At 29.6% G+C, this 14,515-nt stretch overlaps 1 long non-coding RNA gene across 1 annotated transcript; it reads left to right on the top strand.

Moving 5' to 3' along the window:
• The first annotated feature begins 10,551 nt into the window (after nucleotides 1-10,551).
• On the top strand, nucleotides 10,552-11,775 carry LOC108459976 (uncharacterized). Its single transcript, XR_008281740.1, has 3 exons — nucleotides 10,552-11,002; nucleotides 11,166-11,269; nucleotides 11,442-11,775. It is a non-coding gene; the product is annotated as an uncharacterized LOC108459976 (long non-coding RNA).
• The last annotated feature ends 2,740 nt before the right edge of the window (nucleotides 11,776-14,515 follow it).

Raw genomic sequence — 14,515 nt, forward strand, 5'->3', positions numbered from 1 at the left:
TATCTGCCTAAAAAACAAACCAAACTTTTTCAACAGACTTCTAGACACTAAATTCTTTCTAACTTATGGTACATAATATACATCATTTAAGGTTAAAACCTTTCCAGAAGTGAATTGTAGTTCAATAGACCCTTTACCTTTGATTACTGCGATGAAAGAATTTCCCATGTACAAGACATTGTCATTTTCACATTGTGTGAACTTTGTGAACATGCTTTTATCTTTGCACACATGTTTGGTTGCTCTGGTATCAATCCACCATATATTATCATCTTGTGCCATATTAATTTCAGATATCATTGCAACGAATTTTTCGTTGTTATCCGCCTTAGAAGATGATTTCTTCTTTAAAAATCAACATTCATTCTCGAAATGTTTCGGCTTACCACAATGATAGCATGAGCCATTTTGTTTCTTTTTTAACTTAGGTGCTCTATCAGTCTGTTTGAACTTTCTCTTGAATGGTTTAGTAGTTTGTACTTCCTCCGTAACATGCACTTTGACATTTTCAAAATTTAGGTCCTGATCTTGCTTTTGATATTCTTCTTCAATACGAAGATGATTTGCCAAAGGCTCAAGAAATATTTCCTTTTTCTTATGTTTTAGACTTCTTTTAAAGTCTTTCCAAGATGGTGGAAGTTTGTCTATTATGGAGGATACAACAATCATTTCATCCATTTTCATATCATAGTGCTTGAATTGATTCAACATCTTTTCAATATCATGGAATTGTTCCATAACAGAACGACCATCAACCATTTGATGATTATTGAAACGACTGACAAGAAATTTCTTACTTGTAACATCTTCGGTCATGTATCTTGTCTCCAATTTTTCCCATAATTCTTTAGCGGAGACCTCGTTTTGGTAGGTGTCAAACAAACCATCAGATAAACCATTCAATATGTGGCCCATGCACATGTAATAGCATTGTCTCATTTTTTTCTTTCTCGGGTTGCAGCAACAGATTCATTTTCGTTCTCTTCGGGTATTAAACTATCCAAAACATAAGCAATCTTTAAAGTTGATAATAAGAAGTGCATTTTTTCTGCCATCGTCGAAAATTGCCACCATCAAATCGATCAAGTTTGACAAAGTTGGAAGCCAACTCCCTTAGTGTTCCACTTTCATGTGTTGTGGTAGTCATCATGAAACATAATATTAAAATTGTTAGTACAAATCTCCGGTGAGGAAAATCTCAAACACATAAACGGAACTTGAACAGAAAAAGAAGAAATAGGACAAGGCTCCAAGGCGTGTATCAAGCCACTATCTTTAAGGTTATATTCGCCCCCACCTATCTTTGGTGTGCAAATGAGTTCCAAGCAAATTAACCTCAAGGATACAATGAAGCCAATGACTATTTACGTTTTGCACTGATGAGGATAACCCTGTAATGACCCAAATTTTACGGTTATCGGGAAAGTGAATTTTCAGGTCTCCGTTTCTGAAAAATGAATTCGTAAATATTTATTAAAAATATTTACGAAGTCAATTGAGTGGTTAATTAGACTTTAATTAAGTAAATTTAGTTTAATTAAGAGTAATTAGTGGAATGGATTAAATTGAATTAAGTGTAAAAGTTTAATTATAAATTAAAGAAAAGTTAAAGGGACCAAATAGGTAAATATACCAAGTCCCATAAATGAGGCGGCAAATGTGAATAAAAATCTTAGATTTTTTTCATGAATGTATTATTTAATAAGACTATATTATTATTTTATTATATTGTAATTTATATTAATGATATTATAATATTATTTTAACAATTGTATGGTAATTATAAATACATGTGTAATAAATTAAATACATACACTTGTAATACAACTAAATAATTGCTTAAAATATAAGAAATTATTATTATATTATATTATTATTATATTATATTATATTATATATTATATATTATATATTATATATTATATAAATAAGTAAAGAAACATAAGAAACAGAATGAAATTGAAACGAAACAGAGAAGAAACAGGAGAGAAAGAAAGAAAAAGAAAAAGAAAAAGGAAAATTTAGGGTTTCAAGGTTCAAAGTTAATTTGGTAAGTCAATTTAATCCCTTTTCTTGTAAATTTTGAGTTTATGGAATCCTAGAGATGAATATTACTTGATTTAAGTGAAAATTTTGAAAGTTGTTAGATTTCTAGATATTGTTCTTTTTGAATAAAAAGATGAATTAAGGACTAAATTGATAGAAATTCAAGTTAGAAATGAAATAAGGATTGAATTGTAAAGTGATTCATAAGTTTTATGCTTTAAGGATTAAATTGAAAGAATTTCAAAATTATGGTTTTATGATGAAAAATAGATAATTATGTCTAAGTTTGGTTAAAATTGAGTAGAAATAAAGTATGAATTAAGATAGAAAAGTAAGTGAATTTAGTTAGGATTAAATTGAAATTAAAAGTAGAAAATCAACATTTTTGCACTAAGACTATTTTGGACAGCAGCAGTAGTCTAAGTTTGAAAAATCACCAAAAAATTGTAGAAATTGAATTAGAGGATGAATAAAATATTGAATTAAAGCTTATTTAGTCTAGTTTCTTATAGAAGAAACGGTATAAGCAATTGAATTGTAAATTATGAGATATAATGAATTTTGTGAGGAAAGGTCAGAATGAATTTAGGTTCCCCTATTCTGACTTTGGAAAATTACCAAAAATTGGAAAAAAATAATTAGAGGCTTAAAGTTATATGTTTAGAATTCCTAATGAGTTTATTTTCAGGAAAAATCAACAGGAATATTATCCGAGTTCTGTACTATGAGATAATTAATTTTTAGTAAAGAAGGGTCGAAACTATTAGACAGCAGAATAGGGGTGAATTTAAAGAATAAACTGTACTTAATGGCTAAACCAAAAATTTTGAAAATTTTATGGTAAGAATATTTGTCAGTCTAGTTTCAGGAAAAATTAGCGGATCTTAATTTAGAATTCTGTAACTCAAGATATAAATTAGTAATGTATTAATGATTATGAATTGTATTAATTTCGTAGTCAATGTGGTACCGGAAATCTCGGCTAAGAAAGGACAAGACAAAATCAACGGGAGTTAGCTCAAAAATTAAAGGTTTGTATTTCTATAACCCGAACTTAATATTTAATTATTGAATTTATTATTTATTATGTATGGTAGGTGCATTGATTAAATTATTTGAAATAAAATGAATATTGATTGAAATTGAAGGGTGAATTTAATTAATAATTGTTGTATTTTAATTGAATGTTATGGTAAATAATTAAAGTATGAATTATTGGTATTGTGTTTTTATTGAAATGATTTGATTTGAAAGTGTGGTGAAATAATTATGAACATGTGTTTATTGTGGAATTTAATTATATGAAAATGAAAAGTGAATTGAATTGTATTAAATTATGAATTAATGTGAATAATTGAGATATATATATTGAATTGAATGAAAATGTATGAGATTGTGAAAATGTGTGAATATATGTAATTATTGGAATGGTATATTAAGGAAAGAATTATTGAATTGAGAAAGTGAATTATAATTGATACTGAACTAAGATAGAAATTATACTGAAAAGTGAATTAAATACCCTATTAACTAGTCGGGCTAGTCGGATATAGTTGGCATGCCATAGGATATGGAAGAGTACGGGTTTTGCTTGACATCGATCGAGCACTTATGTGCCGACTCATCGTTATCATATCGTGTGTCAAATACTATTTCATATTATCGTTATCGATTCAGCACTTTGTGTGTTGAATATCATTATTATTACTATTCAATTTGTTCCGATGAGGTACTCGTGTACCGTATTACTCTCGTTATCTTATCTTTTTTGCCGGCCGATGAGGCACTATGTGCCGTACTGGTGTGTTGGTTGGATCCGTGTATCCGTCTGAGTCCGAGTCATGTTAATAGGGGTAAATAAAGGTATAAAATAACTGATTATTTCTAAATAATTGACTGTTATCGAATAATTGATTGTTACTGGATAATAGACTGTTACTGAATAACTGAATATTACTGAATAAATGATCATTACTGAATAAATGACTGTTACTGAATAACTTAATTGCTACTGAATATTTGATTTTACTAAATAATTGACTATTACTGGATAACCGATCAATTGATCGATACTGAATAACTGGTTATTATTGAATAATTAATTGTTACCGAATAATCGATCATTCTTGAATAAATAATTGTTCGATTGTTAATGAACATTCTTGATTGATTAATTGCTATTGAAATTAATAAATGATTTGAAATTTAAAGTAGACCAAAACATTGGTTAGAAAGTGAATGTTTGAATACTCATTGAGTTTGAATAGTTCGATATATATAAATTAATAAGTTTTATAATTGCTTAAGTGTTCGATTATAGAAATACCATCGAGTGTATACTCACAGACGGTTTGTTTTCTGCGCAGTTAAGTTAAGGCTAGACTGTTGAATCAGCATCCCAGGCCGATCCCGAATTCAATGAAGTAAAGTATGTTGAGTATTGATAATGGCATGTACCTAGAATGTTTAATGAGAGTCATTTAGGTTGTAAAAGTATTGATGAAATAAGTAAATTATGGTTGGCAACGGTATATAGTATGAATTTTAAAATTTATTAAAAATTCGTAGTGATTCTAAATTAGTTTCGAATTGAATTTACTGTTCATATTGGACCGCGAGGGCCCATTAAAGGGACGACATCTTAAAACTAGGATGAGTGTGAATATTTATTTTAATTAATGACCGAATTAGATCAGATCGATCGGTAATGTCCCGTAACCCTGTTCCGGTGACGGTATAGGGTTAGGGGACATTACAAGCCCACTACACACCGAGCAATGTATGATAAGAAAATTTCTATAAAGGATTTCTGCAGTAATACTTTATAAAATAATCTAATAATATTAGAAAATGAAGGAAGGAAACAAAGAATATTAGAATTTGTTGGTATGATTTCCAAATGAAATCTCATTCCTATTTATAGGAAATTTCATGTCTCTTCATAAAGACTTATTTCATCAATAAGTGTCTTTCGAATAATAATGTCTTTAAAATAAACACATAATTATTCATTTAATATTATAACTATTCAAATAATATTATTTAAATAGTTATAATTCTTTTCAAAAATCAAATAATATAATCTTTTGATTAATTACACCCATTCATTTATAGTTATTGAAACACTATAAATATTTGAAAATGTTCCAACAATTTTAATAGTTAAGGTTGGATTTTTCTTAAACATTTTGATGTAGCTCTCTAGACTCGATCTTAACGTCTAGACCGGGCATGGGGTGTTACAGAAAATGCATCTTGTAGGATGCGTTTTCAACTGACGTGGTTGAAAGCATGCCCTGTAGGACATGCTTTCCTTTCTCTCTCCAAAAACAGCATAAAGCAATAATTTTTTTTTAAAAAAAAAACACATTTACTTAAATTTTTTCTTTGGGATAAATACCAAAATTATAGATGAACTATGGTTCAATGTGCAATTGCATGCATGAATTTTGATTTTATGCAATTTTATATATGAAATTTTGATTTGATCAAATTCTTGTAAATTATTAACATAATTATTGATATAACATCATTTTATATTTATATTTTGCATAAATAAATAATTATATTTATCCTATATAAAAATAAATTAATGTATTTATTTCTTTAAATGTGTATGATTAAATCAAAATTAAAGTTTCAAGTATACATTTAATTACAATTAGTGTTTCAAGTATATAATTGGACTAAATTAAAATTTATATATATAATTACATATTAAATCAAAATTGTATATAATTTTAAGATTTTTTCGTTTTCAACATATATTGATAATTCAGCCATTTTTATAACCTATCAATAATATTATTATTTCTATAATTGAAGAATGGCGACATTATTTTCAATTTTATAAATTTAAAATATATGAGAGCAATAAGTGGGAGATAAATCTATAATCTATCAATAATATATATAAGTACAAATTTGAATTTCTTTTTTTTTTAGCAGACGAGAATATCTTCTAGGTTCATAATAAGGACAGCTATACCTTCCATATGTTGTCCCTGGTTTTGCCAACTTCTAAATAAAATATTATATAATTTTGAATAATTCTACATAAAAATCATATGGGTATAATCTTTTATATAATTATTTTGATGAATTATAATAATAAGATAAAATCTGAACAATAAATATAATTAATGTAACTCGAACTTAATTTATATCTGAGTGATAAATACCCTTAACTATTAAATTGGGTTGTAACATCTTTTATACTAATAATAAGTTCCTTTCAACTTCTTATTTCATTCAACATCTTTTTCTTCATTATATACAAGTATGCACAAATGACCACAAACTGTTTTTTCAATGTATTGAAAATTTTAAGTTATCAAAATATATATTAAGTTGATTTGTAACAATTATTTTTTTAAGTAAATAATAAACAACATTAAACAATTACAATAAAATCATAAATTAAAACTTAAATTTTCTTTTGAATCAACCCCGTATAACTTGAGGAAGGATGGAGAACACCAAGATACTTGTGAAACTTGGAGCAGCATGTTTAACCATAAAAGTCTGCAACTTCATTACGAGCTCTAGGGATGTGAGATCTGTAACAACTATCATATATGCATTCAACTTATATTTGGATAAATTTAATTAATGGAAAAGAAAAGAAAAATAGGGGAAGATTAAAGAAAAGTAAATAAAATATTTTGGATACTTTAAAATTTATAAACAAAAGTAAAGGAGAGGAATTCAAATTTCTCTTGTTTGGTTAAAGTGTGCCAAAAAAAAACATTATCCATCCAAAAAAAATCTTTGCAATTTCATCATCTAGTTTTTAGGATGTTTTCATTTTAGTCACCCAAACATTAAATCTCTAATGGCGGTTGTGTATATATGTCATATTATGTTTACACTTGCATTTTGGTCGCTCAAACTTCTAGATCACTTTCATTTTAGTCACCCCATAAAATATCTTTTTTAAAGTATTGATCGGAGGAGTAAAAAAAATTAAGAATTAAAGTGAAAAAGAAGTAAAAACTAAAATAATGTATTAAAAGGTGTCAAATTGTACTTATTTATTCTATTACCAAAAATTTTAAATTTCTTCTATTCATTATTGAAAATTTAAATTTTAAAACATCAAAACCAATTAAATAAATTGTAGAAAATTTTTATCCCTTAATAATGTCAATCGATTTGTTACTATAACATTGAAATTAATTATTTTAATTAATTTAATCTCCTTATAAATTTTAAATTTTATTTTATGTTTCTAGATTATCTTTAACAAAATTAGCTCAATTAACTCATATTTAATAATTGTCTATGAAACTCAAATTTCTTTTGATTATATGATCTCGAATCTTCCATACTAAACTAAAAGCAAAGAAAAATAATTACAATTAATCAAATTAATCGTTTTTCTTCAATTGGGTAATGAAGTAATGAGAAAAATTTAGGTTTTGTTTGGCATAAAAGACAAAATTAATTAATTACAAGGATTTTCGTTGCCTTTAGCTTAGCATGAAAGATTCAAGATCATATAATAAAAAGAAATTTGAGTTTTGTAGACAATTATTAAAACCAATTATTTGAGTTGATTTTAATTTGGAAATATAAAATAAAATTTTAAATTTTATAAGCGATTAAATTAATTAATTTCAATATTATACTAAAAACTGACTAACACTATCAAGGGATAAATTTTTTCAATAATTTATTTAATTAATTTTGATGTTTTGAAATTTAAATTTTAAAATTAAAAAAAGAAAATTAAAACTTTCAACAAATTTTAATGCATTATTTTAGTTTTTACCCTTTTTAATTTAATTCTTAATGTTTCTTTTGCCCCGATCAATATTTAAAAAGGATATTTTGTAGGTGACAAAATGAAAGCGTATTAGAAATTGAGTGATGAAAATAAAGTGTAAACATGATATGACGTGTATAGTCTTGTGTGATTAAAATTAAAACGCTTTAAAAATTGGGTGACAAAATTATAAAAATTACGTTTTGAGTGACAAGAAGAAAACGCCCTAAAATTAAGTCACCAAAAATTTAGCCTAAAACTGGTTAAAATTCTTTTTAAGATGTTACCATATATTCTTATAATAAACACATAAAAAAACATTCAAAAACTATTTATAGCTTTTGTATTCTGACAATGTATAGAATTATCATCCAAATAAATAACTCTAAAAAATTATTTCTTTCAAAGTTAAGTTTTGGATAAATATTTATTCAGTTTGCCCAGAAAAAAAAAAACAGAAGTGCTGCTAATACATTGAGCAACCCGAACTGATATTTGTTGGGCCTACTTCAGAACCTGATTCTAAATAAGCTCGTCTATAAGCCTGATTTAGGTCATATCATATACAATTTTAAAAATATTTATTTATATTGATACGTTTGAAAATTAAAATTTGATTTTATTAATAAAAATTGAATTATATGGTGAATCTCTAGTTCGAAAAATCAAATTAAGTTGGAGTTTGAGGGGCTTAAACTTTTAAGCAGATTTGATGAGAAGGAACAATTTTGTCTTTAATCCAAATTTCTTCGATGAGGATAGTGTTTTGATGAAGAGCTATAGAATGAAAGATGTTTACTTACATTCTAATCATGCAGTGGGAAGTGTTTTGAGATCTGAGCAAGCTAAAGTTTTCAGATTAATTAGGTAAGTCCCACTCAAGGAGGGATGGCATAAGATAAAAACTGATGATGCGGTTAGTAGTGAGGTTTATGTTTCTGCGGGTGGTCTAATTCGGGACCAGTATAAGGTTTGGGTTGTTGGGTTTTCGAGGAATATTGACTGTTGCTTTGTCTTAGATGCCGAGCTTTGGGTACCTTAGAGAGACAGCAAGCTACTTGAAATCTTGGTCTTAAATAGGTGAAGCTTGAGATGGAAAATACTATCCCTGTTTAGTTGATTCAAATAAAATCAGTTGAGCAGAATTTCTCAGCTGTGTTAAAAGCAATTAAAGATTTAATCCAATTTTCTTAGTTGGTATGAGTTACGCATGTCTTTAGAGAGAGTAAAAATAGCTGATAGTTTGACAGCATTGGCATTTTCAAAACCTCTGAATAGATATATTTATATGTAACCATCAGGTGAAGTCCTTCAATCAATATATAATAATTGTTATAAAAGAGGGTGATCTCACCTAATTTAATTATGATTTTTAATTTCTTTCGTAAAAAAATTAAAATAAATTTTATTTTCAAGTTGAAATAATTTCACAATTTAAAACATACAATGTAATGAAATGTATAAATAAAAACATTTAAAAAAGGTAATTATTGATACAAAGTAAAATATAAAAAGTATATTAATAACGTTAATTTTTCATTTTTACTATAATTTATAAGATACTTATTCCATTCTAAACTTATGATTAGTATAATTTTATAAAAGCTTTCATATTGGTGAATTTTTATATAAATAACATAAAAATAATAAAACATAGCATGGATTAAAATTAATTACCAAAATCATCCAAGAAGTAAAACATTGAAGGGAAGATTACTTTAGGTTTTGATCTAAGAGAAAAAGTAGAAAAGGACGAAATCTTGTGTATGCTTCCTTGGATCATAACATGAAGGTTGAAAGAATAGAGATGCAAAGATTCATTTCCACCTCCACCAATTCCGAAGAATCAAATCAAGCCAAACCTAACCTCAAATATGATGATTTTTTTATGGTGATGGTGATCACAATTAAGATAAGAAGGCATTAAAGATTAGACACTCCTCCCCCTTTGTGTATATGAAATGCCAAAAAATATGAAGAAATCCCACCGCCCATCCAATTGAAAAACTCCCATTATGATTTTATTTATAGAAATTTCAAAGTAAATTTATGTACAATCCCAAGGCATCTTTGATTGACATCAATAATCTTTTAATATTACACCATATCCTCAATTGATTAAGGTGCTAGTGTTTGAAAAGGTGGGAAGGATGTTGTTTGTAAAAGGGGAGAAAAGATCCTCTCACCTCCTATGAAATATAAATGCCCCAAATCACACTCAATTTTGAAAAAGAAGATGCAGTCTTTAAAGTTTGTAGAAAGATAATTTTTTTACCTCCTAATTAGTACGTCAAATATATTTTTATATTACCTTAAAGTTTATGGCTTTTTATTTCTCTTTAACAGAAGTCTATGTTTGTGTCAGATATGATACACTTTTATTTAGCAAGTTCATTTGGTCGGCCATGACCTACACCAGTCTCTCATGTATAAGCCTATAACTTATTTAATCCCTTTGTCAAACTCACAGAAAGGGAAAGAATAATAGGTATTTTTTTTCACATACCAATCAGGCTCTTCTTTTAAACATATATGTAGTGAAAATGGGCACGATAAATAAAGAGGAAAATGTTTTGTGTCTATTTCTTTTTCTTTTTCTGAATAAAAATGCTCAACTGTTTTTATTAAAAAAAAAACTTTAAACAAAACAAACAAAATAAAAAAAATTTCCTAAAACAACATATCAAGCCCAAAAAAACAAAACAGAAAGAGCCCACAATTTAATCCAAACTAAAAACCTTAATAACAAATTAGCACTCTACCTCTCATACTAGTTGGTCTCTTTACTATCCCATTTCAACCTTTTTTTTCCATTTCCACTGTTCTTGAGCAGACCGATGGTTCCAGAAAACCTATGCTCGAGGCATCTCTGATAATCTCCTTGCCCACATCACCCTTTAGTTCCATTTCCCCATCAATACAGTCAGAGAGCCTTCACCCTTTGTATTCCATTTCTCTATTTTATAGACCTTCTGATGCAACTTCTACTTCTTATAAACACCGATGGTCCCTTGAATGGATCTGGATTTTGCTTCTTATTTTGATCACCGGAAAATCACCCTTACCACAGTATTCTACCCGATTCCTGTTCTTACTCGACAATCATCCGTTGCAGCCCATAGCACTGCTGCAGATAACCCGTTACACATATAAGTGCTCGTTCATTCATTTAAGCCCTCTGTCGCAAGGGTGAGTGCAACAACATTTCATGTTCTTAAAACGAACGAAATTTCTTTAAGTCGTTTTGCATTGAGAATATAGGCAATAATTTCCGACCTATCTTTAAAATCCTTTTGTAGTTTCTTGATCACTAAGAGCGCATCACGTTCTTCATTTCTAATCACTATTCCAGAACACAATTCCTTATGTTGTAGGCTATAAAAGCAGCATCAAAGTTCACCTTGACATGCGAGGTCTCCGGTGGTCTCCAACGCTCAGTTTCAATCTTTTGGATAGGTAATTTCTGCTTTATTCCATTAATTTCCAAAAAATAATTTTCAATAAAGCGTTTCATGTCTTTCCCTGATTGTTGTTTTCCTTCATGAACAAATTTATTTCTGGACGTCTATATTGCCCATACTGTGCAAGCAATTAATCTGCAATTTTGACTTTGAAAACTGTTAAAAAGGAACAAGATCGAATCTTTAAACAGTGCATCGCTCTGCTCTTGTGGCCATTCAACCTGTAGATTTGCCCAAATTTCTGATGCAGCAGGGCAGTCTCTAAAAGCATGCACCAAACTCTCTACCCCTTCTTGGCATTTTGGACAGTTTGCTGAACTCACCAACCGTCGTTGATATAGATTACCCATAGTTGGTAATTAGTTATGTAAAGATTTCTATACCATAATCTTAATTTTTGAGGGTAGATCAAGCAGCCATAATTTCTTGTATATTTGTCTGTAATTATTCTCGTCGATTTGTAAATTTGTTCTGTCGCTCTGTAAAAATATTTTGTAACTACTTCGGATCGAGTAGTCCCCTGATCTCTCTTCACGCCATACCACCTTTTCGTCTTGTCGATCCACTGGGAGGGGGATGCAAAGAATTCTATCCGCATCTTCGGCACATAAAGTATTTTTGATCACATCCTCTTTCCAACAGTTGGTTAATTGATCAATTAAATCAGGAACAAAATGGATACTTTGAACATTTGCTAATGTTTGCACCTTATGGTTCACAGCACCTGGTATCCACGCATTTGTTCAAACCGCAATTTGGTCACCCGATCCCACACGCCAGCAAACCCCTTTCTCAAGCAATCCCTTAGCGGATCATATGCTTTTCTAGTTATAAGATGAATTGTGCGCTCATAAAGCTTTAACGTGGATTATATTTTGCTTTTAGAGTCTTCGTTAATAATGAATACGAGTAACACACTAATCGCAAGCCTTGCTTGGCTAAGAGCGCTATTGATAAACATCTAAAACACTTACATCAAACTTCTTTCAATTTGTTCGGTTTCTTCCAGTCACATCAATGAATTCATTTTTTATTTTGTTGTTTCTGCCACCATAATAGTGCCAATATTTTTTTCAACTCATCGCAAAAAAAATTTGGAAGCAAAAAACAAGCCGTAGAATAGGTAGGAATTGCTTGCAGAACTGATTTAACTTATACTTCTTTACCACCACGGGATAGATGCCTTGTACTCCATCCATTATTTTTACTAAGTGCCCTATCTTTCAAAATTTGAAAAGACTTCTTTTTATCCCTCCCCACCATATTAGGTAACCCTAAGTATTTTTCTGGATTTTGTGGCATTCATACCTCTAAAATATTAACAAACTGCTCTTTTCTTTGATTGTCAACATTTGAGATAAAGAAAATGGTTGATTTTTCAAAATTAATACATTGCCTTAAGCAAATTTCACATTACATTGCCTTGAGCAAATTTCACATTCTTGTAAGATGGCTTTTAAATTCTGAGCTCCCCTAATAGTAGCATCTCCAAAGAGAATACATTCTTTTGCAAAAAAAAGATGAGTAATGATCGGTCCTCTATGACAAACTTTTGTGCCTTTAATTAAACCCTCTCAAGATGCTAATCTCATTAAAGACGAGCTGTAAATTAGAAACAAATAGGGCCTTAGGGGATCACCTTGTCGCAAGCCCTTTGTAGGTTTGAACCGCTCTCCCATCTCACCATTTAGGCATACCGAATAACTCATTGAACTGATACATCTTAAAACCAATTCCACGAGAGATCTCGCAAAGCCCATCTTCAACATAGCTTTTTCTAAAAAACTTCCATTCAAGTCTATCATACACTTTACTCATATCGAGTTTAAGCGCTATCCCTCATTGAGATCTCATCATTCGTTGTTTAAGAGTGTGCATTAATTTGTACGAAAGAAGGATATTATGAGTAAAGAGTCTTCTTGGAATAAAAGCACTTTGTGCTTCATCAATACATGTGCAAAACTTTTTGGAGTCGATTTGCAACTATTTTCAAATAATTTTATAGATAATTGTGCATAGGCTGATAGGTCTAAAGTTTTTAAGGTTGGTTGGATGAACCATCTTTGGAATCAAAACTACATTTGTCAAATTAACTTCATTAATAAACCCCCATTTATTTAGAATGTCGAGATAGAATTCTCCTACCTCATGCCCTATAATATGCCAAAATTTTTGAAAAAATAATGCCGAAAAATCGTCACTTTCAGAAGCCTTCGTTGGCTCCATACCTTTTAACGTAAGAACCACTTCCTCCATAGTATATTTAGAAGTCAGTCCGATTCATGTTTGCTGTAATGCAATTTTCAATACCAAAAAGAATATAGTCCAAACTCCTAATGTCTCCCGACGAAAATATATTTTCAAAATATCTTTTTGCCACCACGACCATTTTTTGTTAATTCATCGTCGCTTGTCCTAATCCATTCTCCAATTCATCAATTTGATTTATTCTTCTTCTTTAGGCAGCGAAGTTGTGAAAGAACTTTGTGTTCTTATCTCCCAACTTTAACCAATTTGCCTTAGCCCTTTGCTCCAAAATCTCTCTTCTTTTTCAACTTTTAGATTTAATTGTATTTTCATGTCATCAAGTCTGCTAAATTTTCATCACTTCTTTCCATCTTATCAATTTCTTCCAATTTCGCAAACAGTCGCCTTGATGCCTCTTTTCTTTGGTTTTTAATTCTTATTACCCAACTTTGTAACCATTTTCCTAGCATTGCTAACCGCTCCACCATAATTCCCCTACTCTGTTCCCATAATCGTTTCACCTCCTCCTCACACGACTCCTCCATCATCCACTGTGCTTCAAATTTAAAATTCAAACTCTTCCTTTTCACCTTTTCAGGTTTTGTTTGAAACAAAAGAGGGCAGCGATCAGAAAAAGAATGAGATAAATGTCTTACTGTATATTCAGGAAATAAATTAATCCACTCTAAATTTTCTACCCCTCTGTTAAGACGCTTTTTGATATTCATCTCCAGAAGGTTGCCTCTTTCCCATGTAAACCAATGCCCTATATATCCTACATCTTCAAAGTGACAATCATTAAGTGCTAGCCTAAATTCCTCCATACGTCTTTCTCTCCTTGGTAGATCTTCATCTTTTTCAAACGAATGAAGAATTTCATTAAAATCCCTAAAAACCAACCATGGAGTATTTTGTTCTCTTCTTAATCTTCTTAAAAGGTCCCATGCTCCACTTCTTCCCCGTACTTCTGAGGCCCCATAAAATCCTATCATTT

The sequence above is a fragment of the Gossypium arboreum genome, chromosome 4 (assembly GCF_025698485.1).
Source record: "Gossypium arboreum isolate Shixiya-1 chromosome 4, ASM2569848v2, whole genome shotgun sequence".
Classification (NCBI taxonomy): Eukaryota; Viridiplantae; Streptophyta; class Magnoliopsida; order Malvales; family Malvaceae; genus Gossypium; species Gossypium arboreum.